This window comes from Syngnathus floridae, chromosome 22, assembly GCF_059516105.1.
Source record: "Syngnathus floridae isolate MCC-2025c chromosome 22, RoL_Sflo_1.0, whole genome shotgun sequence".
Classification (NCBI taxonomy): Eukaryota; Metazoa; Chordata; class Actinopteri; order Syngnathiformes; family Syngnathidae; genus Syngnathus; species Syngnathus floridae.
This window is the reverse complement of record NC_142434.1, coordinates 8612549-8640379: the sequence shown is the minus strand read 5'-3', so window position 1 is coordinate 8640379 and position 27831 is coordinate 8612549. Positions and strand designations below refer to the sequence as shown.

Sequence of the window (27831 nt, the reverse complement as noted above, 5' to 3'; positions counted from 1 at the left end):
TGGGTGACATGTCACGTGACCGAGACGAGCGTCATGTGTCAAGGGACACGGCGACGGATGTAATTGGGAGGGAATTGCCATTTTTTCCAAATAAATTCTTACTTATTTTTGCGGACTCGACTGGGAAAACATGTCACGTGACCGGGACGAGCGTCTTGACCAGAATGAATTGATCGTCGATTAAAAATCGTCGGGGGTTTGGGGATCCCTGTCATATACTACACATTGAAACAATACTTTAGCGACTGTATTTGCTATAAACAAAATAATAAACTGGGTCACCTAAATCGGCGGATGACGTTGCTGGTAATGATTTTCAACATCCACGAGGTGTCAGTGCTGAGCGACACAATCAACAGATAGGGAATGTATTTGCAATAATTTAATAAACCGGGTCACCTAAATCCACGGATAACTTTGCTGGTAATTAGTTTATGCATCCACTAGATGTCAGTGTTGAGCAACAGAATCAACAGGTAGGGAACGTATTTGCAATAGAAATTTAATAAACTGGGTCACCTAAATACGCAGATGATGGTAATAATTTTCAACATCTACCAGGTGCTGAGCGACAGAATCAACAGATAGGGAATGTACTGCTTATCACCCAACATGTTGCACATTTAGCACATTTAGTAAAGACCTAGTTATTTTTTCTGGTTTTGTTGTAGCTTATGTGGTTATCAAGCCAATGCATGAAAGAAAAACTAAATACGGCCGAATAAATGGTATTTTGGTGTCGGAATTGTCAATAACAATTTATCATAATTAAAAAAAATATTGTTGGAAAAATATGGGGGGAAAATGAAAGCATCTATTGAATTGATACAACTCCATCCATCCATCCACCCATCCATCCATCCATCCATCCATCCATCCATCCATCCATCCATCTTCTTCCGCTTATCCGGGATCGGATCACGGGGGCAGCAGCTTTAGGAGGGACTCCCAGACTTCCCACTCCCCAGCCACTTCATCCAGCTCATCCCGGGGGATCCCAAGGCGTTCCCAGGCCAGCTGAGAGACATAGTCTCTCCAGCGCGTCCTGGGTCGTCCCCGGGGTCTCCTACCGGTCGGACATGCCCGGAACACCTCCCCAGGGAGGTGTCCAGGAGGCATCCTGATGAGATGCCCAAGCCTCCTCTCAACGTGGAGGAGCAGCGGCTCTACTCTGAGTCTCTCCCGGATGACCGAGCTTCTCACCTTATCTCTAAGGGAGAGCCCGGACACCCTGCGGAGTAAACTAATTTCAGCTGCTTGTACTCTGGATCTCGTTCTTTCGGTCGCGACATTGATACTAATACATTTAATATAATGACGCAACACACAATTTATACACGGACAACTAAATATAATATAAATATATTATCATAATTTAAATTAATTTAATTTAATAAAAAAATAAATAAACAATGACTATTTTGTGCATTTAACTTTAAACTTTAATAATAGAACATTTTAAACAGAACAATAAACAAGTAACAAGAAATACAAACAATAGAACAAAAAATAAAACAAAATTACCACAAAAACCCCTCTGGGGGAAAATTAAGGCCGTCGGGGAATCTTTGGTTCCACGTAGTCAATGGAACCCTTTTGGTGGCATTTGTGGCGTCCATGAGCTCCACTTGCTCTCTTTTTATCTTAAAGGACACAACATGAAACGCCTCTTCTTCCAGTTTCTGCGTAAAGAAATTTCATGGTAATTTATTAAGTGTTTAAAACACCACGAGAAAACATGATGGTTGGATGGATGGATGGATGGATGGATGGATGGATGGATGGATGGATGGATGGATGGATGGATGGATGGATGGATGGATGGGTTGGGTAAGTAAGTAGGTAGGTAGGTCAGACAGACAGATAGAGAGACAGACAGACAGACAGACAGACAGACAGATAGATAGATAGATAGATAGATAGATAGATAGATAGATAGATAGATAGATAGATAGATAGATAAGATGGATGGATCGATCGATAAATTAAAACCTAAAACAGTTTGATTAATTTAATGACCATAATGACAACCACAATGATTTTATACAGTTAAGGAAGCAAGTGAAATTATATGTCTTCCTGATAGCGCTCTATCTGAGACAAAATCTTATAAAGTTGATGATCCCGATTTTGAGAAAACTCCTAAAGCAGAATCTGACTTCAGCCTTGATGATGATGAGCCACTGATAGCAGTGCATCCCAAGTAAATAACAGTATTGATTCAATTTAGAATACCTTCATTTATACACATAGGAAAAAACTGCTTGCTTTTGGTACCTTTATCACAGTATTTTCTGTGGACTGGAGCTCCACGCCACCGGAACAGGATGTCTTCAGGTGCGTCATGGACAGCCGCTGTCCGACTGTTACCTGGAAAAGGTTGGTCTCTCGCCACCTGACCACCTTTATTTCCCTTTGATCCTATAATGAAAACGTCAAATTAGAACTAGCTGTTGAACACGCCCTTCTTGTCAGCGGAATCGCCGCCACCTGCCACGGGCTCATTGACGGCGTTATATCAGCGCTGCCAGCGCAGACCCGCGTGTCAGCCTGTCCCGTGATGCTGCTTTGCTCAGCCGTCCCTGTAAGCCTGACTCGATTACCCGTTCGGATATTCCCGCAGAGGTGCCTGTCCGCCCCAGCCAGAGCGCCGCTCCAGCGCCGGCTACTCCCACCTTTCCCCACAATAAAGTCTCTGTCGCTACGCACTTGGCTGTACTGTCTGCTCCCTTACAGTCAGGCCCGTTCTCAGCTCCTCGTTTGTGTATATGTCACGTTAGCATACCGTATCGTTTATAGCCTGTTGTTGCTGGTCTGTTCTTGGTGTTGGATTTTGACAAATCAATTTGCCCCAAAAGTACGACTTATACTCCGGTGCGACTTATGTATGTTGTTTTTTTTCACTTTATTGTGCATTTTATGGCTGGATATTAAAATCAGATATTGTCTGGCCATCTTCCATCTGCTTGCCCCAGGAGAAGAGGCGCTGTTGCTGCGGGCTCACATTGAAGATGTCCTGCATTTTCACGCGTAGAGTCTCGATTTTGGTCAGCCTGGAGAGGTCATCCACGGTTCGGGTCTCTTTCCCGTCTATGGTGCGGACTTTGATCACATCGTCGCTCCGCCCCTACGTCTCGACAAAAATGAGCGGTTGAATGTTATTCTGTGGAGAATGTTGAGTTCTGAAAAGTGGGCGCGGTGGTTCAGACGGACACAATCCGAGTCGCCATCGCGCTTTTTCCGGAGCAGAGGCGAAAAACATCGGCCAGAGAACTAGTGTGTGCTTTCCGACGTAGTGCTGCTCAAATGCTGCTTTAACAGTCGCGTATTTCTTTTTATCAGCCTTAGCTAATGGCAAACTGCGAGATCCGCTGCATCTGCCATTGCATACAGGAGTGAATTCAACTGGTATTCTTCCTCCTTATTGTCGAGAGCCGTTGCAATGCCGAACCTCTCGAATCTGTGGATCCACCGCGGCCATTCTACCGGGCTTGAAAAGTCAAATGGGTCTGGGGGTGTGAGTTGCACAGCTGTCGCCATCTTTCTCGATTCTCTCTCTCTTTCACGGGCGGGACCTCAGGTGCACCGTTGCTCGCCTAACTTGCCTGTGTGCTGGTGCTAACAAGCTAGCACTCCGCTCGGGGCTCTGTCGTTGTGTTCGTAGCGGTCAATATCGGTTCAAACTGCACTAAAACGTTTCGTCAGCTAACACTTTTGCTCAAACTACCGCGGAGACCTACAGTTCGCCACTTCTGACACCATGTATGATGATGACACTGGACACTGATGTGTTGCTTCGTGTTCTGTTTACTTCCAAACCTTGTGCCCACATTACATGCAATGCAGGGGTGTCAAACTCATTTTTTTCGCGGGCCGCATTGTAGTCATAGCTTCTTTCGGAGGGCCATTATGACTGTCAATTCAAATAAATGTAAGAGCACCTCATATTATATACAGTAAAAGCTTGCAATTCTAGCAATGACACACGAATTTGATGCACAATTTGTCTTCACGGGCCAAATAAAATGATGTGGGGGGGCCGTATCTGGCCCCCGGGCCTTGAGTTTGACATCTGTGCCTTACGAGAATCCCTAAGCATGCTGGGAATAGTAGTCTTAACTACTACTACAAAAATGATCTTCGCAATAAGTGATGCAAAACATGTCAAGATGTATAATGTTCTCTATGTTCCAAAGCTCGCTGGAAATCAGTACTCAGTGGGAGCTGCTACTAGAAAAGGAAATATAGTGCAGTTTCTAGAAGTCTTGCTACTACATACTACATGGAAAAAAATGGCACTCTTTTTGGACTCGAAGCTCAAAGAGCTGATGGACTTTATCAGCTGGATGTTGAAAGAGCTGTACCTGTCAGTCACTGCAGTAATCAGGGATGACAAAGGCAAATGAAAAAAAACAATGAAAAGTAGCCGGCGTCTGGAGGCCGCAGGGGGCCAGGGGCCGTAGCCCCCCCCCCCCCCCCCAAATGGGGGCCGCAGTGGGGCAGGGGCCACAAGCCCCCATCACGGGCCGCAGGGGGCCAGGGGCCACAGGCCCCTATTGGAGGCCACGGGGCCCACAGGCCCCCATTGGGGGCAGCAGGGGGCCAGGGGCAACGGCCCGGAGGGGGCCTAGGGGCAAAGCTCCCTGGAAAGTCCTGGATTTTGGCCGTAAAGCAACCCCAAAACCAATAATTTCATCACTCAATTTCAACAGTTTTGTTAAAAAAATATTCCTGCTTGGTGGGCTACCAAGATGAATATAATACATCAAAATGGCACAATCAATTCTGGAGTTTTTCCTTTTGATGAAAACTGTTAATTTTTTGCAACATAGTATATCTACAACCATATATCTTGTTATCAAAGAACACTCATAATACCTATCTTTTGGAAATGAATTGGGAAAGATAAATTATAAAGACATGGTAAGCATATAAATCAAAACATATGACAAATATATAAACACTGAAGTACCTTGCCACAGATTGTTGTGAGCGCCTTTATCCAGTCTTTCTTATAATACAATGAGAGTTAATCTGTGTGTTTCATTCAAAAGTTTATATAAAAATATTTACATCAATATGTACATGCTGCTGTGCAGTCATAATGTTCAGTTATTTTTCTTTCTTTTCTTCATCAACATTTCCAGCACATTCAGTCTGGCTTCACGCTTACGCTGTGAAATGGGAACATTCGTGTCTACTTGTGGAGTTGAAATGCTGGGTTGTGATGCTCTAGTAGTGGAGGACTGGGTGTCTGACGGCCTGGAGACAGTTAGTGGTGGTTGATGCACTGGGCCTGATGTATTTGCTGCTTCAGAGATGGACTATTATGTTCCTGTATGAGGATTTGGCGTTGTTGAGATCAAGGGGACTGATGTAGATTGCACCAATGTGTGTCCGTTGGTGGATTTGTCCTGCGTGGTAGTATTTGTAGTCAAACCACGCATTCTCCTTGATGTGATATTCTTAACTGTGTCTTTTAAGGTCTTTTTTGTACTCACTGGCACATTGTCGCAAATTAACACACAGTTTCTTGTCCACAACATCATGCTGGGTATCTTTTCTCTTGAAATAAGTGACAGCAGAGGAATCCCTAGTTTTCACATGGTACTTCACTGTTTGAATGGCACGACAAGTCTCTATAGTCATACGACATGATCTAATGTCCATGATGTCATCCATAGTATTAAAAGATGATTCAACCTGCGGTCCATGAAAGATGCTCAAAACCAAGAACACCAATTTGCAGACAGCATCATACTTGTCAAAAACAGCAACCTTAGCCCACCATTCATCCACCTTCATCTCTTTAGTGTTGTACAAACGAAGGTTGATATCTGACTGCATCTGTTGAACTTGTGAAGAAAACCTCTCCTTTTCTTCCTCATTCAAAACTGCAACCATTTCCTGGAGCTACTTCAGGCCTTGGGATGTCACAGCATGCCCTCTAGCTGCAGGATGCACGAAATGGATCTTAGAAGCTCAATGGCATATTCTTTTGCAGGTACTTCCCGCATACCTGGAATGCCCTGGTGGCTTTCCTCATAAAGTGCAGAACTGTAGAGTCATCCTTTCTGCTGTCTTTAATGATGGCTTGAACAGCTGCGCCTGTGAAGATGTCCTTCTCTCGTAAGAAAATCTCTGCATCTTCTAAATCCATGGTTTTCAGCTCACGGGAGCATGCCGGAATCCTTTCAGGCTTGACGTAGCATGCCCAAAAATCACGGAATAACTCTTCAAGCTTGTCATGGACGATATGGATTAGTGGTTCTGTGCTCTGGAAAAGACAGACATACCTTTTCAAGATTGGCAGAGCAGACTGACAAAACTGAATCATGAGACGACTTTGCTTGGCTTTGAAGAGGACTTTGTCAACGATGTGGGCTTTCCTGGCTCTGCCACCATCCGTCAGCTTCTTCCTTGACAGGGATTCTGTGATTTCTTTAATTCTCTGTCTGCAACTGATACTGACATTCATTCTTCTATAAATCTCCAGCACTATTCCATGATACACATGCCTCAGGTCAGAAGATACAAAGGCATAATAAAACACCTGCAAAGCGTCCCAGGTCTTCAAAGTGCCGACAGACAAATCATATGCATAAAGCCAGCGGTGATTCACGAAGCGTTCTGGCACTGTGTATTTGATATGTAGAAGCTCGCATATCTTTGACATGTGTTCTCTAAGATCTGGAGACCACTTTGAGTCGTTGTAGAGATCAGTAAACAGGCCTTCTGCCCAGTGTTCAAATACTGAACAAAACTGTTTACACGCATTGTGTACATGATAACAAATGTCGCCATCTACATCCAGAAGATGGTGTGCTTGATTACTGCGGATCCGGGTCTCCAGCCCACTCTTTGATCCACACATGACTGCGCACGAGTCCATCAGAACGGAAACCAGATGAGCCTATGGTAGTTCCATTTTTTCAAAAAGGTTTACAAGTTCCTTATGCAGAGACTCTGCATTAACGGTTATCACCTCCAATGAAGCCAAATGCTCTAGCACCACCTTTTCATCCGATTTTGAGAAATAATTCACCAGAATACCAAGCACCCTCTTGTTGTTGTTGCTGGTGCGCTCATCAATGTTGAGAGAAAAATGGCAGTTCCGGATGTTCTCAAGTGTTCTATAGAGCAGTGTTTTTGCAAGACCGTTCTTCATACGATAGAATGCAGTTGTCCGATCCATAATCAAATTGTCTAATGCCTTCTTGTCACGGGCAAGTTCCTTGGCAAGCTCAATCATTACAGGTAGGGTTGGGAAGATTCACCGATACGCATTGGAAAATCGATACGACCTGTAAGATGCAGTTGCATCGTATCGTATCGTATCGGACTGGATCGCATTGTTTTAAAATTAAATCGTACTGTATCGCACCGTATCGCAGGAGATGGGAGAATCGTATCGCATCTTATCATTGGCAATTCCATAAATCGTGAATGCATCGTATATCGAGATGTGTATCGTATCGCTTTGATGGTGAAGATTCCCATCCCTAATTACAGGTGCCATGGACAGAGGGAGATTATTTTGTGCAACTACACCAAGAACCATTGCCTGTAAATAAATATAAGAAGCATTACATTTCATTTAAATAAACATACACCATAATTATGAGTGAAAAGTTATTTTATTTAAATTCAAGACATAGATGTTTTTTACTAATGCACAAAAACAAACACAATGCATGAACTCGCAACAAATTACATACTGGCAAATCAGAAGCTACACGATAAAACAGGTTTGTTCAGACCTCCTCAGTGGGGGTTCTGTCGAATCCCTGAGACCGACTCACCGAACCCCTAGGGTTCGATAGAACCCAGGTTAAGAACCACTGGGCTAAACGATACGGTATGCTAACGTGACATAAACACAAACGAAGGGCTGAGAACGGGCCTGACGTAATACTGACAGTTATCCAAATAACTATAACATAAATAACACCTTTATCAAATCATCTGTGTCACTCCAAATCATTAAACCCATCGATCGTCCTTTATGTCAACAATGTTTGCGCCGCGCCACTAACGTCGGCTGCAGTTCAAATTATTCCAAAGGCCCATATAACGATATATAAACTATATATCAAATAACTATTATATAAGCAACAATATCATCAAGCCATCTGTGTCACTCCAAATCATTAAATCCATCGATCGTCCTTTATGTCAACAATGCCGCGCCGCTGATGGTGGTTCCAGTTCAAATTATTTCACAGGCCTATATAATTATAAACAACAATTTTATCAAACAATCTCTGTCACTCCAAGTGATTAAATCCCGTGATCGAATCGTATGCGCCGCTGATGTCAGTTGCAGTTTAAACTGCAGTAATCTCTTGCTACATTGAGGTTCGTTTATCGCGGTTTCACGACATCACGGATTTTTGAATTTTGAAAATTTGTGAATAATTTCACATATACGTCGCTCCTGAGTATAAGTCGCCCCCCCCACCCAAACTATGGTAAAAATACGCGACTTATAGTCCAAAAAATACTGTAAATGGTATTTCTTCTTCACATCTATGTATATTTTAGTATCTAAATCTGTTTTCTCAGACTGGCTGAATAATATCGACTCAAAATGATCTATCTATCTATCTATCTATCTATCTATCTATCTATCTATCTATCTATCTATCTATCTATCTATCATTGAAGATTTATTCTTTAACGATATCATAAAAATAGCCTAACATTAGCTTACATGTAACATCATGTTACACACATGCTTGTAAAAGTAAAAACGTACCTTTGGTTTTGTTGTTTTGAATTGCTCCTTAATGTTTGAAGCGCCACGACCTCCATAGCTTATCACATCTTGACAAAGAATGCACAAAACCTTCCCTGGGACATCTAATTTACAGATATGTTCCGTCAGGCAGGTGGTTACGGACTGTGTTCGGAGTTGTAAGATGACGCTCCTCTCGAGCCATGCCCATCTGAAGCAGTTCCTGATCCCGTTCGACTTGTCTATTTCGCTGGCACAATCCTCATCTATTTTCTCTAAAACATTCGCCATGCTGGCTAAAACTTTTGCTCATTAGGCAAATGAGTAGGCAAATGATGCGACGAAATTAGCGTCAAAATGCTGCCGAAAATAAGGCGGCTGTCGCAATACTGCTCTCAGCCGCCCACCCCACACAAAAACAATTTTCTCAACTGATCCACACGATTCACGAAAATGATACTCTCGACGAAAAGAAACATGGAAATCCGCAGAAGATTCTCATCCCTGAGTAATATAAATATAAATAATACAGTAGTCCCTCGCTACATCGCGGTTCGTTAATTGAGGTTTCACTATATCTATATCAAATTCAATATGAAACTTCCAATTTGGGGAATTATGGCACGAAAGTTGCCCACATGCCAGCAGAAGGCAGGGAGTGCCCACACAATTGCAGTGCGCACACTTGTCATGTAACATGGGGAGAAGAGATGGTGCAAATGGTGAATATGGATTGTTCACAGGAATAAATTGGCAGAGCTGAAATTCCAAATTTGTCCAAAAGATGGTACCAGACCGAAACATGAGACCAAAAAGGGGCCAAAATAAGCTAAGCTAGTTAAAATACAAATAAAACAGGAACACGGTGTCGGATTGTGAGTCACGCATGGAAGCGCAAATGTGATTTTTGCTTTTTGATTTCTTTGCTTGGCTAAAAATGTATTCTGTAACAGCTTAAAGCAATATTGTTAGTCAATTCGATCAAGGGGCCCGCCACTGTGAGAATAGTGGCGTGACATAAATTGTTTGGGGAAGCGCAAATGTGATTTTTACTTTTTGATTTCTTTGCTTGGCTAAAAATGTATTCTGTAACAGCTTAAAGCAATATTGTTAGTCAATTCTATCAAGGGGCCCGCCACTCTGAGAATAGTGGCGTGACATAAATTGTTTGGAGAAGCACAAATGTGATTTTTACTTTTTGATTTCTTTGCTTGGCTAAAAATGTATTCTGTAACAGCTTAAAACCATATTGTTAGTCAATTCGATCAAGGGGCCCGCCACTGTGAGAATAGTGGCGTGACATAAATTGTTTAAAGAAATAGATCAAAGGTTTGGATTTTTGTTTCAGAGTTATTAGAAGCGTAACTTTAAAGAGTTATCCTCATGAAACAGAAAGTGAAGAAAAGAGGAAGTGAAAGGTTTTACCAGGGCCTAGCTGCACATTTGGTGGAAAGTAATGCGTGGTCAGGGCGGAAACAGCTGCTGAAAGGCAGCAGGTGTACGAGCGTGGGAAACTGACCAAATCTTACCCGATGGGAGCGTGGGAACCTGACCAAATCTTACCCTATAGAGGCGTGGGAAACTGGGCAATCTTACCCTATAGGGAGGGTATAGGTACCAGAAGAAAAAAAAGGGGGGGACAGAGAAGTCTATAAAACGTCCTGCAGGGGCAGCTACGGGGCTTGTTCCCCCAAAGAGCGCTCATACGTGAAGAAGCCCGAAGGAGTTTCAAGATTTTTTCCAAAGTCCCGGGATCTTTGTGTGAGACGCAGGATCGCTGGTTTGAATTAACTTGGATTTACTCCAAAGAATTGGACTGGACAACTTTGCATGAGGAACTAGGTGAGGGGAACGACTTTTCTGTATTTACGCGAGGGGGGGAATGGCCATCGGGTCGTCGGTCCCCTCGAGGCCAACCTGTTTCTCTAATTTGGATTTTAGAAGTAAGATCGAACTGATCACTCGACTTTGCTTCCACCAAAAATAGCACCCAACTGGTATCTACCTTTTCCCTCTTTCATGAACTGTGTTTTGCAATCGAATTGTTCTGGGATTGAATGATTTTATTAGCACGGGTATCAGTGAGTGAAATTGTTCGGTTTCTGGAGTAATTGAGATTTGTAATTCTAGTTCATGTTTCTTCAATAAATGTGTTTTGTATATTCATCTACTTCGTTGTGCGCTAATCTGACGGAATGTGCAATCGATTGTTTGGGGTTGATTTAACAATTTGATTAATGTGCGGGTGGTTATTATGGTATAACATAGGACCATAATAAATAAAAGCAACATCAGAAAATTTTAGAGAATTAAATAATCTTCGTAGTCATTTGAGACACGAGTGAATTTCAATCCATTTGAAAGTTTGCTTCGTCTGAATAAATTAACGGAAGTGTTTAAATCGGATTATTGTTTTGGTATAGAATTTAAAGTAATTTAATTCTTTAACGTGCGCAGGCCAGTTCCTAATTTTGTCGGACCGCGTCAAAAGTTAAACAGGACACGATCGAAAAATAGACTTGCCTTCCAAATTAATTACTGGGCAAATCTAATTAGAGTAGGACATTTTGATTCGTTTTAAGAAAGTTATCATTCTTTTTAAAGCAATCGAGTGGGGTGAAGCACTCCGACAGTTAAGTGCTAGATCTACGTATAAGAAGTTAAAATTAATAATGTAAAGTGCATTAACTTTCTTCTTAAATGCTATTATTGTCACACTTTTATTAATTCGATTCTTTTTCGAATAAACAAGTTGGTCGGCTCGCTGCTTGAGCGACCAAGTAGAACGGACCCATATCAACATTTACTTTGGCAAAACTAGTGCTAGGGTGCGCTATACAAACGAATGCCTGAGGTCTTAACAAAGACATCTAAAAATATCCGTAACATAATAAGAACTTCAAACAGTAGCGGGGAGCCATCAATACGATGTGGTCACTTCGAAGTCTTGCCTCGAATTGAGTTACTCGGCTCGAGCTTCGGGTGACTTGAGAGGGATTGGCGTCGTACAGAAATTAGATTGATTCCGGTGGAGTTAATTCAACTCGGGTGGTTAGATTATGGACGAATCTCCGAACCCGGCTAAGACAAACCCGTTACCGGGAAGCCGAGGGCACCTTATTGAAAGAGGTGCGTTTGACACACTTGTACCTTTTTATGAAAAAATTGTTGGAATAAGAGCTCTAAAAACATATTTACAGTGTTGTACCTTGTTGTATAAACATTGTTATAGTAATAAAAGAGTTCTAAAACGTATTTACAGTATGTACACTTGTTCCTTTTTCCATAAAAAAAATGTTATAATAATAAAAGCTGCTCTAAAAACATATTTACAGTATGTGTTAAAAATACTCCATGTTATGTTATTCAGTCGTGCTTAGATTTGAGGTTGGGTGCTTTATTTTGAAGGCCGTTTTCAGGCGATACCACTTCCTGTTTCACGTTCGCGTACATATATGTCACAGTAGTACAGCAGTCATTTACGACGTAATTGGGTCTCCTAACAAGAGAAATGAACGATCACCTATGTCTAACCTTTAGGACAATGTAGTATTGCTCCAAATGTTGGTTTACATTCCTTTAGAGGTCTGTTTTCGCGTGTTAGCACGATCGCGAATTAGCATCTTTCCGCAAGCTTGTTAGCCTGCCCAGTGCTTCTTGTCAACATGTTACACGCACATACGTACATTTATATTTTCAATATCTATACAAATTTTTCTGCATGTTATTTATATTATTAATGTATTATTTACATGTTTGAAACAATTGTTTAATGTTCTAATAATAAAATATAAACTTAAATGGTTTCATTTACATTTATTAACACACAAAAAATGTGCAGATGAGCGGGTGACCCTACTTCTCGGATTTCACTTATCGCGGGTTGTTTTTGGAACCAATTATCTGCGATAAACAAGGGATTACTGTATATAATATGAATACACTATCATAAAATAAAAAACAACAATCAAAAACAGTAAAACTATACAATATATACATGATTAAACTAACAGCTGCAAGAGTCGGCTAAAACTTGTTGCAATTTGTTTGAAAATTGAATGATGCGATGACAGTGAGTTTAAGGGTATTTTGGACAGTATTCCAATCATAAGCTGCAGAGAAATGGAAGGAGTTGCGACCAAAAATTATACGAGCTTTGGGGATGGTGAATTTGATAAGATTACTGGACCTTAGATTGAGGGAACAATGATGATGGTGCAGATGGGACAAGAGATAGGGAGGTGACATACCAAGTATGGATTTGTAAATGAGGTGAAACTAATGGTGGAGTCGTCAGGTGTGGAGCGATGTCCAGTCAATTAATTGATACAAGTCACAGTGGTGAGTTGAGAAGTGTGCACCTGTGGCAAAGCGGATGGTGGAGTGGTGAAGAATGTCCAGTTTACTGAGAGTGGAGTGGGATGCCATCCTATAGATGGTGTTGCCATAATCAAAAATGGGCAGCATGGTAATTTTGACAAGAGAGTATCTAGCTGTACGGGTGAAGGAGGCCTTATTGCGATAGAGGAAGCTAAAATGAGATTTGACTTTTGACTGTAGGTGTTTTATGTGGGTAGTGAAGGAGAGTGACGAGTCCAACCATAGGCCAAGATATTTGTAACAATTTACCAACTCGAGTTCAATGGAATCTGTGCAAATGATTTTAGAGGCAGTGGTGGGAGCAAAAATGATGCATTTTGTTTTCTTAGTGTTGAGAAGGAGATGGAGATTATGGAAATATTGTTCAATGGAGGTGAAACTAAGTTGTAACGAGGATGCTGCAGAATGGAGAGAATGGCCTTCACAGTATAGGATAATGTCATCAGCATAAAGGTGGATCTTTGAACTGCCCGCAAACTTAACTACATCATTAATGTAAATAGTGTTAGGGTTGATAGATTATTTTGATCGTATGATTGTTGGAATGTAGGCTATAATGATGAACCAAACTTGTCCTGTTCTCACAACGCAGTAAAATAAAGTGGTTGGATCTTCTGCTTGATTGACCAGCGGCAGAGGAAGCAATCAAAGTTGTTCTGTTTCCCCCAACGTCGTAAAACTGATTTGACCAGGGGCCGGGGATTCACCAAACCTGTCCACTCACCCCCACCCTGCTTCTCTCAATAAATATGCTCTTACAGGATGCCTAAATCAGACTTCGTTCGAACATCGCTGCATGCACAGTGACAAACGTTTTCTCCACTTGCAAGTGCTAAAAGGGCATATTGTCTCCTGTGTGGTTCTTTCAAATAAGTTAGAGTGAGCACCGCTCTAACATTTTGGTGCCGTGATCCGGATCTCAACATACCCACTGTCGACAGGCCATCGTCCATTAGGAGGTCCTGGTAAAGAAAGATCTCGAAAGAAAATTCTTCACTGGGCCAGCATCTTAGGTCTGCCTTCGTCTGACAACAGTGAATTGACGGTTACGGCAGTGCAACGAACCAGGGGACAAGTAAGTAAAAGCCCTAAAGTTGTGTGATGTGAAACGCATAAAAAGTAAAAGTGAACGAGATACGGTTTCGGTTTGTCCAAGCTATGAGATACGGCTTTGGTTTGTCCGAACTATGAGATACGTCTTTGGTTTGTCCGAGCGATGAGATACGGCTTTGGTTTGTGCAAGCTATGAGATACGGCTTTGGTTTGTCCGAGCGAAGAAACAGCTTGGGTTTGTCAAACGCGCACTTTTTATCAAAGTGGCACCGGCTTCCCGTTAACGGGTTTGGACCAGCCGAGGTAAGGGGATTCGTCCGTAATCTAACCACCCGAGTTAAATTAACTCTACCAGAATCAATCTAATTTCTTTACGACGCCAATCCCTCTCAAGTCACCCGAAGCTCGAGCCGAGTAACTCAATTCGAGGCAAGACTTCGAAGTGACCGCGTTGTATTGATGGCTCCCCCTTTTTCTGTTTGAAGCTGTTATGTTACGGATATTTTTAGATGTCTTTGTTAAGACCTCAAGGATTCGTTAATTTACTAGAGCGCCCTCGCCCTAGCTGAGCTCAAGATAACTACTTCGAACCAGATCTGACAATTCCTGATGTTAAGGATTAAAGCTGTCTTCACTTTAAAAAGACTTGAACGGATTTAAAAAATGACTACGATAGGGGAATAAAAACATTTTAAAGTTGTAATTACTACATATAAAACCATGCTAAACATAGTTACTACGAAATAATCAATAACCGAATTAAGGCTTAAGAAGAGATTTAATGAATAAGCAAGCAAAAGAATTACAAGTCGAAAAAACAAAGGAAACAAGACTCACCCACTCAAAACTGAAGAGGAGACTAAAGGTCTAAAAACCTATTTGGTTGAACAAGTCGAGTGATCAGCTCTCCTTTGTTCCAAAATCCGAATTATGTTTAAAAAATACGAAAGGTTCCGGCCGTGAGGAGCGTAGTCTAAAAAGTAAAATTGGCGACTTCCCCTTTCTGCCCGGAGCGGCTGTCTCCTCTGCCCTTCCTCGAAGCTTAAAATTTGACCATGTCCAATTTGAAGACTCTGGAAATTCATCTTAGTAGATTTTGGTTCAATCTCAAAAAGAATGAAAAATCCATCTTGGTTCTTTTACTCCGGGCAGCGTCACGGCTAACGCCCTGACTAGGAAGAAGCGCCGCTCTGCATTCGGGCATCATATTTATAGGCTTCTGGCATTACCTCATTGGAATATGTAGATAAAAAGTCAGAATCCCTGCACCTCTGGTTGTCTTGGCAACCCTGCTTCCAGCAGCAACCACTGCGCCCGACAGCCACCGGCCACCGGATGCAGGTGTTTCCTGTTTTGCTCGTTCTTTCCCTACTAGCCCTTAATGTCTCCTCTCAACTTAATATATTCAGGTATGGATGGAACACCAATGTTAAATACAGGTTGGACAAAACATTGCAACATTAATCACATACATCTTGTCTAATAAAGATCAATCTCAACCCATAATAGTACTTAACATAATAATGGGTTCCTCCAACTTAAACAGAAATATTGATATTGCTCAAGGTGTTACATCTTAAAATTATGGCATAGCAAACTCATATTCCAAAATTGTGCGTTGCTTCGTGTTTGAACAGGTCGTGTCCTCCCAATTGCTAACAATTTAATTTATTAGATTTGTTAATTTCCATCAGATCACCCCATGTCAAGCTTTAAAACCATCTCCTGGTGAAATTTTGGAACTACTACATGTTTTGGGTTAGCCAATGTGCCTGGGCCAAATTCAATACCTAATTTTACACCATCTTGTACCACCATGCCACTTGACAGGTTCAAGACCCAGTGAAAGGAACGGGCTAAGAAAAACAGCTTCTTTTTCTGAATCAAAGAAGGGCGTAGATTTTTTTTGTCTGTTTTTCTAAGCTGTTTGGGAGGGTTTTACACCCATCCTGGATAGGCCTGAAAGAAAAAAAGCGCTAGTTTGTGTGGTTGAGAGTGTGACTGGTTTTGACTCAAAAGCACGACTAGCAAAAACCCACGGCAATAACATAGGCTAGTAATTTTATTGAAAGGTCAATTTAAACTTGCATTGAGGATTCTCAAAGAAAAAAAAAAATTTTTTTAAATTGTAAGAATATAACATACTAAGTTAAGATGAGAAATGAAAACTGTAAATCTCCAAATAAAGGAACTCTGGAAGGAGATGAGAAGTACATGGCGAGCAGATTTCTTAATTGTATGTGATACATGCCGAAGTGGAAGAATAAGTATGAAGTAGAAGGAAAGTTGAAAATTGAAATGTGGAAGAAGTGGTAGACGTTTTGGAGGAGTGTGGCTGGGAAGAAAAGTAACTGAGAAAGGAAAAGAAAGAGAGGATTGAAATGTGCTAGAAAGTGTGTGAAAGTGTCACAAGAGAGAAGAGAACAAATTCATGAGACAAAACATAGAAAGATGAAAAGTGATGAGGCCGCAAGTGTTTGTCAGACCGAGAGACAATGAGGCCAATTCGCAGGCACACCGTTCCAGTCGCAGCTCAAGGTTGCAGAGCAGCAAGATGAGCTTTCCGCTCCTATGTAAAACATGTCTCCAGATTTTTAAGACCTGAAGCGTCCCCCATATAACAGCAAAACATGTCAATGTCAGATTATTATAACCCCTGTACATACAAGAAGTATGACAATGCTGATTGTATGCTGACGAGTGACACAGAGGTTAAGATGGTGCGTGAAAGAGTGTTGGATTTGGCCTAGACAATTAGACTAGGCTTAAATGAAATCCTAAATTTCGCCAGACGATGGTGACAAAAGCTTGACATGAGAGACCTGAAGAAGGGGGCCCGAGTTAAGATAGGATAATAGTTAGTTTTTCCAAATTAATTATTCATATTAATAGTAATTTTATTAGAGATAGTGCTAATGTTAAATTGACCTGATAATAGAGCAGTAGTCACAATTGTTAACTAATTAGAAGGACATATTCTGGGTAAAACATGGACACACAACTTTGGATGATTTTGTGTTATTTTTGCTTTGACATGTTATATTGAAACTGCTTGAATATTTTAATTTACTAACTAGAAAAGCCCATGATCATTGTTAAAAGATGAGAATGTGATATGTTAACCACGAGTAGAGAAGCTGAAATATACTTATTATATTTCGTTAGTCATAAAGTATTTTGTGCACAAAAGATGATTAGTTGTTGAATTAATTTGAGAACATTGTTATAAGTTGTAATGTTAACAGAAGTCAGACATAAATTTGGCAATATTGTGCCATTTCAATATAAAAGGTGGCAATGATGTGTCACTTACACATGAATGTACTGAGAGTTGAGTAGAGAGGGGAGGGAGAGCTTTTGGATGAAACATGAGTGAAAGCAGGCCGCAGCAGAGGTCACGCTGACACAAGGCGACGGACGTCGCACGCTAGGTTAAGCGTGGGAAAATTAGGGAGTAGATGAAGCAACTCTGAGAAAGCATTCCTTCCGTGAAAACAGAGTAGCATCCATGAGAACCAGGATGAGAATCTCTGGTCACACGAAGGCATCCCTGGGAAGATGGAAATCTTCCGGAAGACAGGGCACGTTGCACAAGTGATGAGGCCGCAAGTGTTTGTCAGACCGAGAGACAATGAGGCCAATTCGCAGGCACACCGTTCCAGTCGCAGCTCAAGGTTGCAGAGCAGCAAGATGAGCTTTCCGCTCCTATGTAAAACATGTCTCCAGATTTTTAAGACCTGAAGCGTCCCCCATATAACAGCAAAACATGTCAATGTCAGATTATTATAACCCCTGTACATACAAGAAGTATGACAATGCTGATTGTATGCTGACGAGTGACACAGAGGTTAAGATGGTGCGTGAAAGAGTGTTGGATTTGGCCTAGACAATTAGACTAGGCTTAAATGAAATCCTAAATTTCGCCAGACGATGGTTACAAAAGCTTGACATGAGAGACCTGAAGAAGGGGGCCCGAGTTAAGATAGGATAATAGTTAGTTTTTCCAAATTAATTATTCATATTAATAGTAATTTTATTAGAGATAGTCCTAATGTTAAATTGACCTGATAATAGAGCAGTAGTCACAATTGTTAACTAATTAGAAGGACATATTCTGGGTAAAACATGGACACACAACTTTGGATGATTTTGTGTTATTTTTGCTTTGACATGTTATATTGAAACTGCTTGAATATTTTAATTTACTAACTAGAAAAGCCCATGATCATTGTTAAAAGATGAGAATGTGATATGTTAACCACGAGTAGAGAAGCTGAAATATACTTATTATATTTCGTTAGTCATAAAGTATTTTGTGCACAAAAGATGATTAGTTGTTGAATTAATTTGAGAACATTGTTATAAGTTGTAATGTTAACAGAAGTCAGACATAAATTTGGCAATATTGTGCCATTTCAATATAGACACCTGTCACGTGCTGGTGTCACGTGCTGGTGCCACCTGCGACAGGACCACGCCCCCCTGTCAGTGGAATCACCGCCACCTGCCAAGGGTTCATGGACAGCGCTATATCAGCGCCGCCAGCGCAAACCCGAGTGTCAGTCTGTCCCTTGATGCTGCTTCGCTCATCAGTCCCTGAGATACTGACTCGCTTGACCATTTGAAACCCCGCAGAATCGTTTGTCCTCTCCAGCCCGATCGCCGCTCCAGCGCCAGCTGTTCCCATCATCCGCTTCCACAATACAGTCTGTCGCTACGCACTTGGCTGTACTGTCCGATCCTTAACAGGTTGTGTTATAAGATTATACAAACTTCTATATGTGAGTTAAATCCAAGAGATTGAGTTGGTTACATTTAAAATCGGATAAAAAAAAAATTCTGATTATAATGCCAGCACGTTTTTGTGTTTTGTTTTATTGGTGGATTGTTTTATCATGAACCTTGAGACAGGAAAAAATAGGATAAGGAATATGAGTTGAGAATGATATAGGAATGTGTGAAGATCTTGAAGAGAGTGAGACCAATATGTGATGGAGACTGTGTGTGAGATGCAAATGAGCAAGGATGAATCATTGACTGGATGAAAAGAAAATACAGGTTTAATGGTTGAAGTTGTTGGAGACTACTATGGAAAATTAGTAGAACAAGTTTGAAGAAAGAGTGATTTTGAGCAAGTTAAATGCTATGAAAAAATAAATGAATAAAGAGTTGCTTTTGATAAGTAAATAAATAAATAAAGAATTACAGAAAAAAACTGGACAACCCGTAACATATGCGGAAGATGTGTGAACTGGAAAACAGAGATGTGTTTTGGAAAAAAGGTCAAATTAAATGATGATAGAATCATGTCGTAACGAACACATCCTTCCAAAAAGGTGTGAGGCATGGGCGTTGCCAAGCCTCAAAAGGAGGGAAAGTGTAGGACAGATAGTGGAAGATAGTAATAATACAACACTTTATAACATATAGATTCTCTAATACATTTAGCGTCATACCATTACGTTAACATTTTCTCAAACTTTTGCTGTAAACAATCGGAAAATGGTTGACAAGTGACTAAAGAAGCTATGAAGAAGTGATGTAGCTGTTGGAAAGGCACGTGTTTAAGCGCTTTCCTGACTAATCATCTTTTGTTTGACTGATAAGGAGGAGGAGAAATTAGCTGCGTTCCCTGAAAAACTGTGGGCAAAGGAACCATCTGCTACAGGACTTAACGTCCATTGCCCCAGTCCAAGATCAGAGAATCTCCTTGAGAACAGGAGGCAATAAATGGGATAGCCCTAGTTATAAATGGTCTTTGGTCAAGAGGAATCATTAGGAAGTGCTCAGACTCTCCTTGCAAACACTCCTGTTTTTCCCCCTTCAAAAGGCCAATGAAATTAATTGGTGAATGACACAAGATTTACGAGCAGTGAATGATGCAGGACAGATGAGCACCAAATGTCCCCCATCTACACACACTCCAGACATGCAGAACAATGCTTCATTATTGGAAAAACAAAAGTGGACGACAAATAGTGCAATAATGGATAAAGATATCTGCCGCATCAATAACAAAATTGCTTTTTAAGGCAACAGCAATTGTGACACGTCATGAGTCAACAGAAGGGATGAGTCACCCTTGGTTTGGATTCTTACTAAAAACAACTTTTTTAAAGCATATCCTGTTTGTGTGAAGCATAATCCACACGGAAACCTAAAAGAAGCTCTATATGAGAATCACTCCCACTTCAGAAGGGTTAACACCTTTTGAAAACAAACTGAAAGATGTGTCAAATGCAAATTTAATGCCGCTTGATCTTTCTTCCCAACAGGTCAACAACCCCATCTGTAATGTTCACAGCAGATCTGAATATACTCTGCCATGTATGTGTCGCGCTCCTGGTGGCGAAGTGTAAGGGATCCGGAAAGATGGTTGGTGTACAACGGGGAACGGTGTTGGTAATGCGCGGGTGGCAATAAAGTACAAGACGATCAACACATCCAGGCGAGGCATCCTTCTTTTATTCTTTAACGGGACCTGGAGACATTACACTGGCGACGAGGAGGAGCACGTCACGCGCGACAACAGAAACGTTCGTCGGACTTGAAAAGAAAACAGAAAGAGGAAGAAGGACGACACGACGCACCGAGTGAGTTGCTAAGCTAACGGAGCTAACTCGGAACAACGCCGTCATGTCGCTCTCGAGCAGTGTCACAGTCCCCCAGTTTGACACAGAGAGCGAAGTCAGCTCCATTGGACCTCGTTGGATAAAGTGGACACAAAAGTTTGAAAACTACACCAGTGACATGAACATAAATGGAGATGCTAGGCTAAAAGCATTGCTGTTGCACTTAGCTGGAGAACGAGTGCATGACATTTACGACACAATGGCGGCAGCAACAGACAAGTATGCTGATACAAAAAACAACTCACTGACTACTTTTCACCCATAAAGAATGTGCAATACGAAATATACATGTTCAGAAGAGCAGTGCAGCAATCAGGAGAAGACCTGGATAGGTACCACACCAGGCTACGTATGCTTGCAAAGAACTGTGAGTTCGTTGACATAGACTCGGAAATTGAACCACAACTGATTCAAAGCTGCACGTCGTCTAGACTGCACAGAAAGGAGTTGAGAGAGCCTGAATTAACGTTGAATGAACTTTTAGACCACGGCAGAACACTGCAGCTCTCCGAAATACAAGCTACAGGTATGGAGCAAGGTGTGAATGCAGTGCATCAGACAGCTCAGTACAGACATCCAGCTGAGAACAAATACACAGCATCGAGCAAACCAAATGCCCAGTGCAGGAACTGTGGAGGCAAGAAGAAGAAGAAAAGAAGACTGCCCCACCAAAGGAAAAATGTGCAGAGCATGTGGTAAACAAAACCATTTTGCAGAACAATGCCGCTCCACGTTCAGAAATAAAGACGCAAAACAACACAAATACAACAGAAGTTACCAGTACACACATCAGAAAGTACATCATGTGGCCAGCACTGCACCCAGTGACAACAACCAGGCAGACTCATCGAGCAGTGATGATGAATATGTGTTTGTTATAAACACGAAGACCACAAAGCTGCCACGGACTAACATCAAATTAAACAATCTGAGCATGTCAGTCTTGATAGACTCTGGAGCCACAGCGAACATCATTAGCCAGACAACGTATAAGAGACTAGAGGCACGCCCAGAGCCCAAACAGACTGCAACAAAAATATTCCCATATCGTTCCAATGTTCCTCTCCCTGTTGTTGGTGCATTTAAAGGACAAGCCAAGAAAGGAGACAAACAGTCTCAAAGCTTGTTCTACGTGATTCAAGGGGACAGTTTTTCCATACTAAGCTATAACACGTCCACGGAGCTAGGACTGATTAAAATAATCACCGCCCTGTCGCCCTCACCAAGCGCCACGACCGTTGCAGAAGAGCTCGTCAACAGCCACCCTGAGCACTTCAAAGGAATTGGCAAGCTGAACGACTTTCAGACCAACAACTGCACACGAACAGCGAATATTGCAGAAGAGTACATCAACTTCACGTCTCATCACGCCACACCAAAAGCGATGACCCTCACAGAGATCAAAGAAGAGAAAGACCCCGTCTTACAGAAGGTCAGTGAACACATCAGACACAACACGTGGAACAAAATCACAGACAACGCTCAACACGCTAACATTCTGAGACAGTTCAAACAAATCAGCAGCGAGCTGACAGTATCCCCTGCTGATGACATCATTCTGAGAAACACATGAATTGTCATCCCATCAACCCTACAAAACAGAGTCCTACAGCTCGCACACGAGGGACATCAGGGAATAGTAAAAACAAAAAAAACTTCTCAGAACAAAAGTGTGGTTCCCAAACACATACCAGCAAGCAGAGGCCATAGTCAACAACTGTATAGCATGCCAGGCAAACACACCAGTCACTCACATGGAGCCATTACAGATGTCAGAGCTGCCCTAAGCTCCCTGGCACAGCGCGAGTGCAGACTTTTATGGACCTCTTCCCACTGGCGAATATCTGTTGGTCATTGTATAGATGACTACACCCGGTACCCAGTGGTTGAAGTTGTTAACTTCTGCTAACACAGTCATACCAGTCATGGACAAAGTGTTTTCCACATTTGGCATTCCAAGGGTCCTTAAGACGGACAACGGCCCCCCTTTTAATGGTGACCAGTTAGCGAAGTTTGCAACTTATTTAGGCTTCCACCATCACAAGATCACACCACTGTGGCCTCAAGCTAACGCCACTGCCGAGCGTTTTATGCGCACACTAGGCAAGAGCATCTGTGTCTCAGGAACACTGAACATTCCTTGGGAACAACACCTCAACACCTTCCTCAGGCAATATCGTTCCACACCACACAGCACTACAGGTGCTTCACCGGAAGAACTCCAATGAAAGATCTACACGAAAATTCCTACAGCCACAGTCATCAGCTCAGATCGCGCCATCAGAGCAAAGGATCACGCTGCTAAAAGCAAGATGAAAACCTACGCTGACACACGTCGTCATGCAGCGCTAAGCACATTCACCCCAGGAGACACATTGCTTTACCATCAGCCCAAGCACAACAAGCTCCCCACACCCTACAATACTGAACCATACAAAATATGAAGGATCAAAGGCTCAATGATTACAGCATCAAAAGATGGTCACTCATCCTTCTTCAAAAAACTCCATGCCGCGTTGCAGAACGCTCCCCCAGACTTTGTCCATAGCCGCGACGTACCTGCTGAGGATACACCACCTCCACGATATCCATCGCGACACAATAGACGTCCTCCTTCGTATCTTCGTGATTACGAGGAATCTTGAATTTCTGCATACACTGAAAACGTTTAAACTCAGTTTGGAAGTGAAGTGTGATGCCATGTAAACTGTTTTATTGGAGCAGGGTTTATGCACAAAATATTAAGCTGTTTTGTCCCAATATAGAGGTTTGGTTTCAGGTATCGCTACGAACAAATTAGCGGTAAAGAATCTATGAGGAAAACTGCATTCTAGTTGTTTCTTGTTTCAAAAAAAAAAAAAAAAAAGGAAGAGTGATATAATGTTCTCAGCAGATCTGAATATACTGTGCCATGTATGTGTAGCGCCCCTGGTGGTGAAGTGTAGGGGATCCGGAAAGAGGGTTGGTATACAACGAGGAACGGTGTTGGTAATGCGCGGGTGGCAATAAAGTACAAGACGATCAACACATCCAAGCGAGGCATCCTTCTCTTATTCTTTGACGGGACCCGGAGATATTACACCTTCAAGCCAGGAGACTGAGTTGACATAAAGGTCGTGAAAAGGAAAAACTGGGAAAGCCAGGGTGCGAGGGACCATTCCAAGTCTTGTTGACTCCACTGAACGTTGCTGGAAGCCCCAGTTGGATTCACCTCAGCCACTGCAAGTTAGAGAGAGTGCTGGACCCCTGTATTCGGAGTGGTAGGGAAGTTCTGACTACAAAGGGGCTCCATCGTTTAGGGTGGTGCGTCTCAATGTCAGTGAAGAATTCAGCTCACTCTGACAAGCGATGGGATGTACCGGTGTCTCTGCCAACCGAGTAGCAAGGGGGACTCCACATCGAGTCTACTACAAAAAACGATGCCCAAAGAAGGCTCGTAGCATCATCAAAGACTCCAGTCATCCCAACCACAGTTTACTCTTCTTCCCTCCAGGAAGCGATACCGGACTCTTAGGGTCAAGACGAGTAAACTGAGGAAAAGCTTTTTTCCCTCTGCCATCATCACCCTGAACTTCGAGCACAACTCCCCTGTCATCCCCCTGAACTCTTATCATTCTGAACCCTGTAGCACAATAACCCCACCACAACAACACCTGTGTTACCTGCATATACTGTCCATACCTGCACATAATTCTATATACCGTAATTTTCGGACTAAAAGTTGCTCCGGAATATAGGTCGCATTAGCCATAAAATGCACAATAACGTGAAAAAAAACATATATAAGTAGCTCCGGAGTATAAGTCGCATTTTGGGGGGAAATTTATTCGACAAAATCCAACACCAAGAACAGACATGAACGAGCAACAACAGGCTAAACCAGACCTGGGCAAACTACGGCCCGCGGGCCACATCTGGCCCACGGGGCCGTTTAATCCGGCCCGCCAAACCTTAATAAATTGTATTATTGAACTTTTTTGGGGGCATTTTCCCTGCAATTAGTATGTTTCCCCAATAGATGGGGAAGCGCCCGCCCGCGCATTAACTCCCGGAACCCGTGTCAGAAAGCTCGGTGCACACTCATAAGTGCGTGTACGTACTAAGTAGTACGGACCCGGCGCACTCCGCGCTCTATTTCCATCAGTGCCGAATTTCGAGTGTGGGCTGTGACGTCAGCATTCTCGTAATTTGCGCGCTGAGCTTTCAGATACAGTTTTACGTTAATGCCACCCACTAACCTTCCCCTGGAATCCTTCCACTAAAATGAGTGGCCCAAGGAAAAGAAAGGTGGACACTGAGTGCCGAGTGTTTAAAAAAAAAAAGAGGACAATTTGGCTCGACCTACGTGTGTGAGCAGACGTTCCACCACATGAACGTCAACAACGCCCGTCACAGCTCTAGGTTAACGGACCGACACCTCGACTCTATCCTAAGAATTACCACAACAAATTTTACTCCAGACCATGATGCACTCGCAAAAAAGGGAGACCAACAATACTATTGATTTCTTTATTACTTTATTTAGAAGTATGCTTTCACTGATTCTTCAAGATGATGTATTTGGTCAGAATGTTTGCCGTTTGATGGGATTTCGCCTCATTAGATAAACATATTCCATAAATCTGACCTGCAGGCGCTGAAGTGATGGAAACTATTATTCATAATAACAGTCTCGTATTTAATGAGAATCACTGATAGTAGTTTTTTGGTGAAATATTTTTTTAATGCTGTTAATAAATGCATTTGTTTTCAAAAAGCTTTTTTGAATATGCATGCTTTACTACCTACTAAAAGTACAAACCTTTTATGCAATGACCTTTACATGTCATTTCTATTACTTCACACAAACACTACATCCATCTGCTCCTGGTTCGGCCCCCGATCAAAATTTAGAACCAAATTCGGCCCACCAGTCAAAAAGTTTGCCCACCCCTGGGCTAAACGATAGGTATGCTAATGTGACATGAACACAAACGAAGAGCTGAGAACTGGCCTGACGTAACAGAGTTATTAAAAAAACTATTACATAAATAACATGTTTATAAAACCATCTGTGTCACTCCAATTCATTAAATCCATCGATCATCCTTTGTCAACAATAGGTGCTCGCTTGCACTTCAAAATATTCCACAGGCCCATATAACGATATATAAATTAGATATCAAATAACTATTATATAAGCAATAATATCCATCTGTGCACTCTAAATCATTAAATCCATTGATCAAATTCCTCGTCCTTTGTCAACAACACCACGCCTGCGCCCTGACGTCAGTTTCGTCGTTATTCCACAGGTCTAGTATATAACTACATTGTAGCGTTAACAAAGTACGAGGAAAGACGTGGGTTTGGTAAACGGCTCTTTATTTAACAAAACAAACTTCCAGACACGTGGCGGCGTGGACTTCCAACTACAGAGGTGGAAGAGAGATCCATAGAATAGGACCGGGCGTACGTGAAAGCCATGACCGACCCCCATCCACCGTCCCCGGACAGCCACCCGGCCGAGCGCCGGCCCACGACTTCCATCCACGGAGGTGAAAGAGAGCTCCGTAGAGTAGGTGTGGGCGTGCGTAAAAACCATAATAGTTTTTCAAACCTTCTGTGTCACTCCAAATCCTTAAATCCTTCAAACTCTTCGTCCTCCGTGTCACTTAGAAACAAAGCCGCTAATGATGCCGGTAGTACGTGGGGCCCTTCGTCATCTTCGTCATCCCGTGATCAATCTTTGTCCTTTTTGTAAACAACCGCCATGCCGCGTCGCGCTGCTGACGTTACTTGAAATTCAAATTACAGTAATCCCTTGCTACATTGCGGTTCGTTTATCGCGGTTTCACTTTTTTTTTTTTTTTTAAAGTTTTTGAAATAAAACACATAAGCTCCTTATTATAAGTCGCCCCCCCACCCAAACTATGAAAAAAAAATGCGATTTATAGTCCCAAAATTACGGTAATCTATTTATTTATTCATCACTCTTACTCTGCTTGTACATATCTGTTCATATTTGGTTATACTGTGACTATATTATATAGTTTATAACCCTATTTATAATTAGCATTCTAGTACCGCCTGCAAATATTTGTTCTACTGCACCTTATTGTAAATACTTAGCCAGTCACATACGCACTCATCCCTCTTGTATATTACCCCGCATAGTATAACTCACCTCATATTTACCTGATTGCACGATATCCACTGCTCAGTATTCTTTTTACTCTGCACTTTACTGCTTTTTGCACTTCTGGTTGGATGACAAAGTTCTTTTTGCTGTACTGTACTTGTGCTGTACACTGACAATAAATTTGAATCTAATCTAATCTAAACATGCCAGGTGGATCCTCTGCTGCGTTGTGGTTGTAGCGTGCTATGGTCTATTGACTCATCTGAATAGATCCATTGTCAAAGTCAACCAAAGGAGAAGATGGTCACATGAGGAAAACCATGAGGACTGGTCATGGGACCCCAGAAAACACATACGAAACCAACACTTGGTACCGGTGTGTGAAGTTCACTGTGAGATCCTACACATCTTTTCAAGATGGAGGCGCGTGCACACGCAGCGGCCACTCCCTGTCCCGTCTGTACGGTGATTTGTTCGTTTAATGAGTGTTCGTCCGACAGTCTTATGTGTTCGTCTCGTCGTGCTATATCGTGCTACTAGTACAGCAGGCAGGTTCTGCTCGACATCGGCAGAAGTGGGTTTTGTGGCGTTCTGGACTTTGAAGCGGTGACATTAAAGGCGCTCGGACTGCTACGTCCTGAAACGTCGCCGACCTCGCCCGCTATTCCTCCCCCGGTTGGGAGCCGTCGGAAACGGTGTGCGAGGAGACAGAAGAGGGGCAAGCACGGAGGCGTCCGGGCCAGGCTGGCGGCCAACCCAGCTCGCCCGGCGGTGCCTTCCATTCTTCTGGCGAATGTTCGATCACTGGACAACAAAATCACCGAGACCTAGTTGACTGACAACATTCCGGACTCTGCCGTGCATCTGGAGCGGCTAGCGGGCTATCGGGCGGACCGTGCCATTGTACG

General features: G+C 42.3%; 1 long non-coding RNA gene across 1 annotated transcript in view; it reads right to left on the bottom strand.

Annotated features, from left to right (window-relative positions):
- Window positions 1-1351: 1351 nt before the first annotated feature.
- Window positions 1352-27831, bottom strand: part of LOC148379554 (uncharacterized) — a 37044-nt gene continuing 10564 nt past the window's right edge. The window contains exons 2-3 of the long non-coding RNA XR_015855502.1: window positions 2278-2421; window positions 1352-1682 (exon numbers count right to left, since the gene is read on the bottom strand). This is a non-coding gene — a long non-coding RNA (uncharacterized LOC148379554). The remainder of the gene's footprint in view (window positions 1683-2277; window positions 2422-27831) is intronic.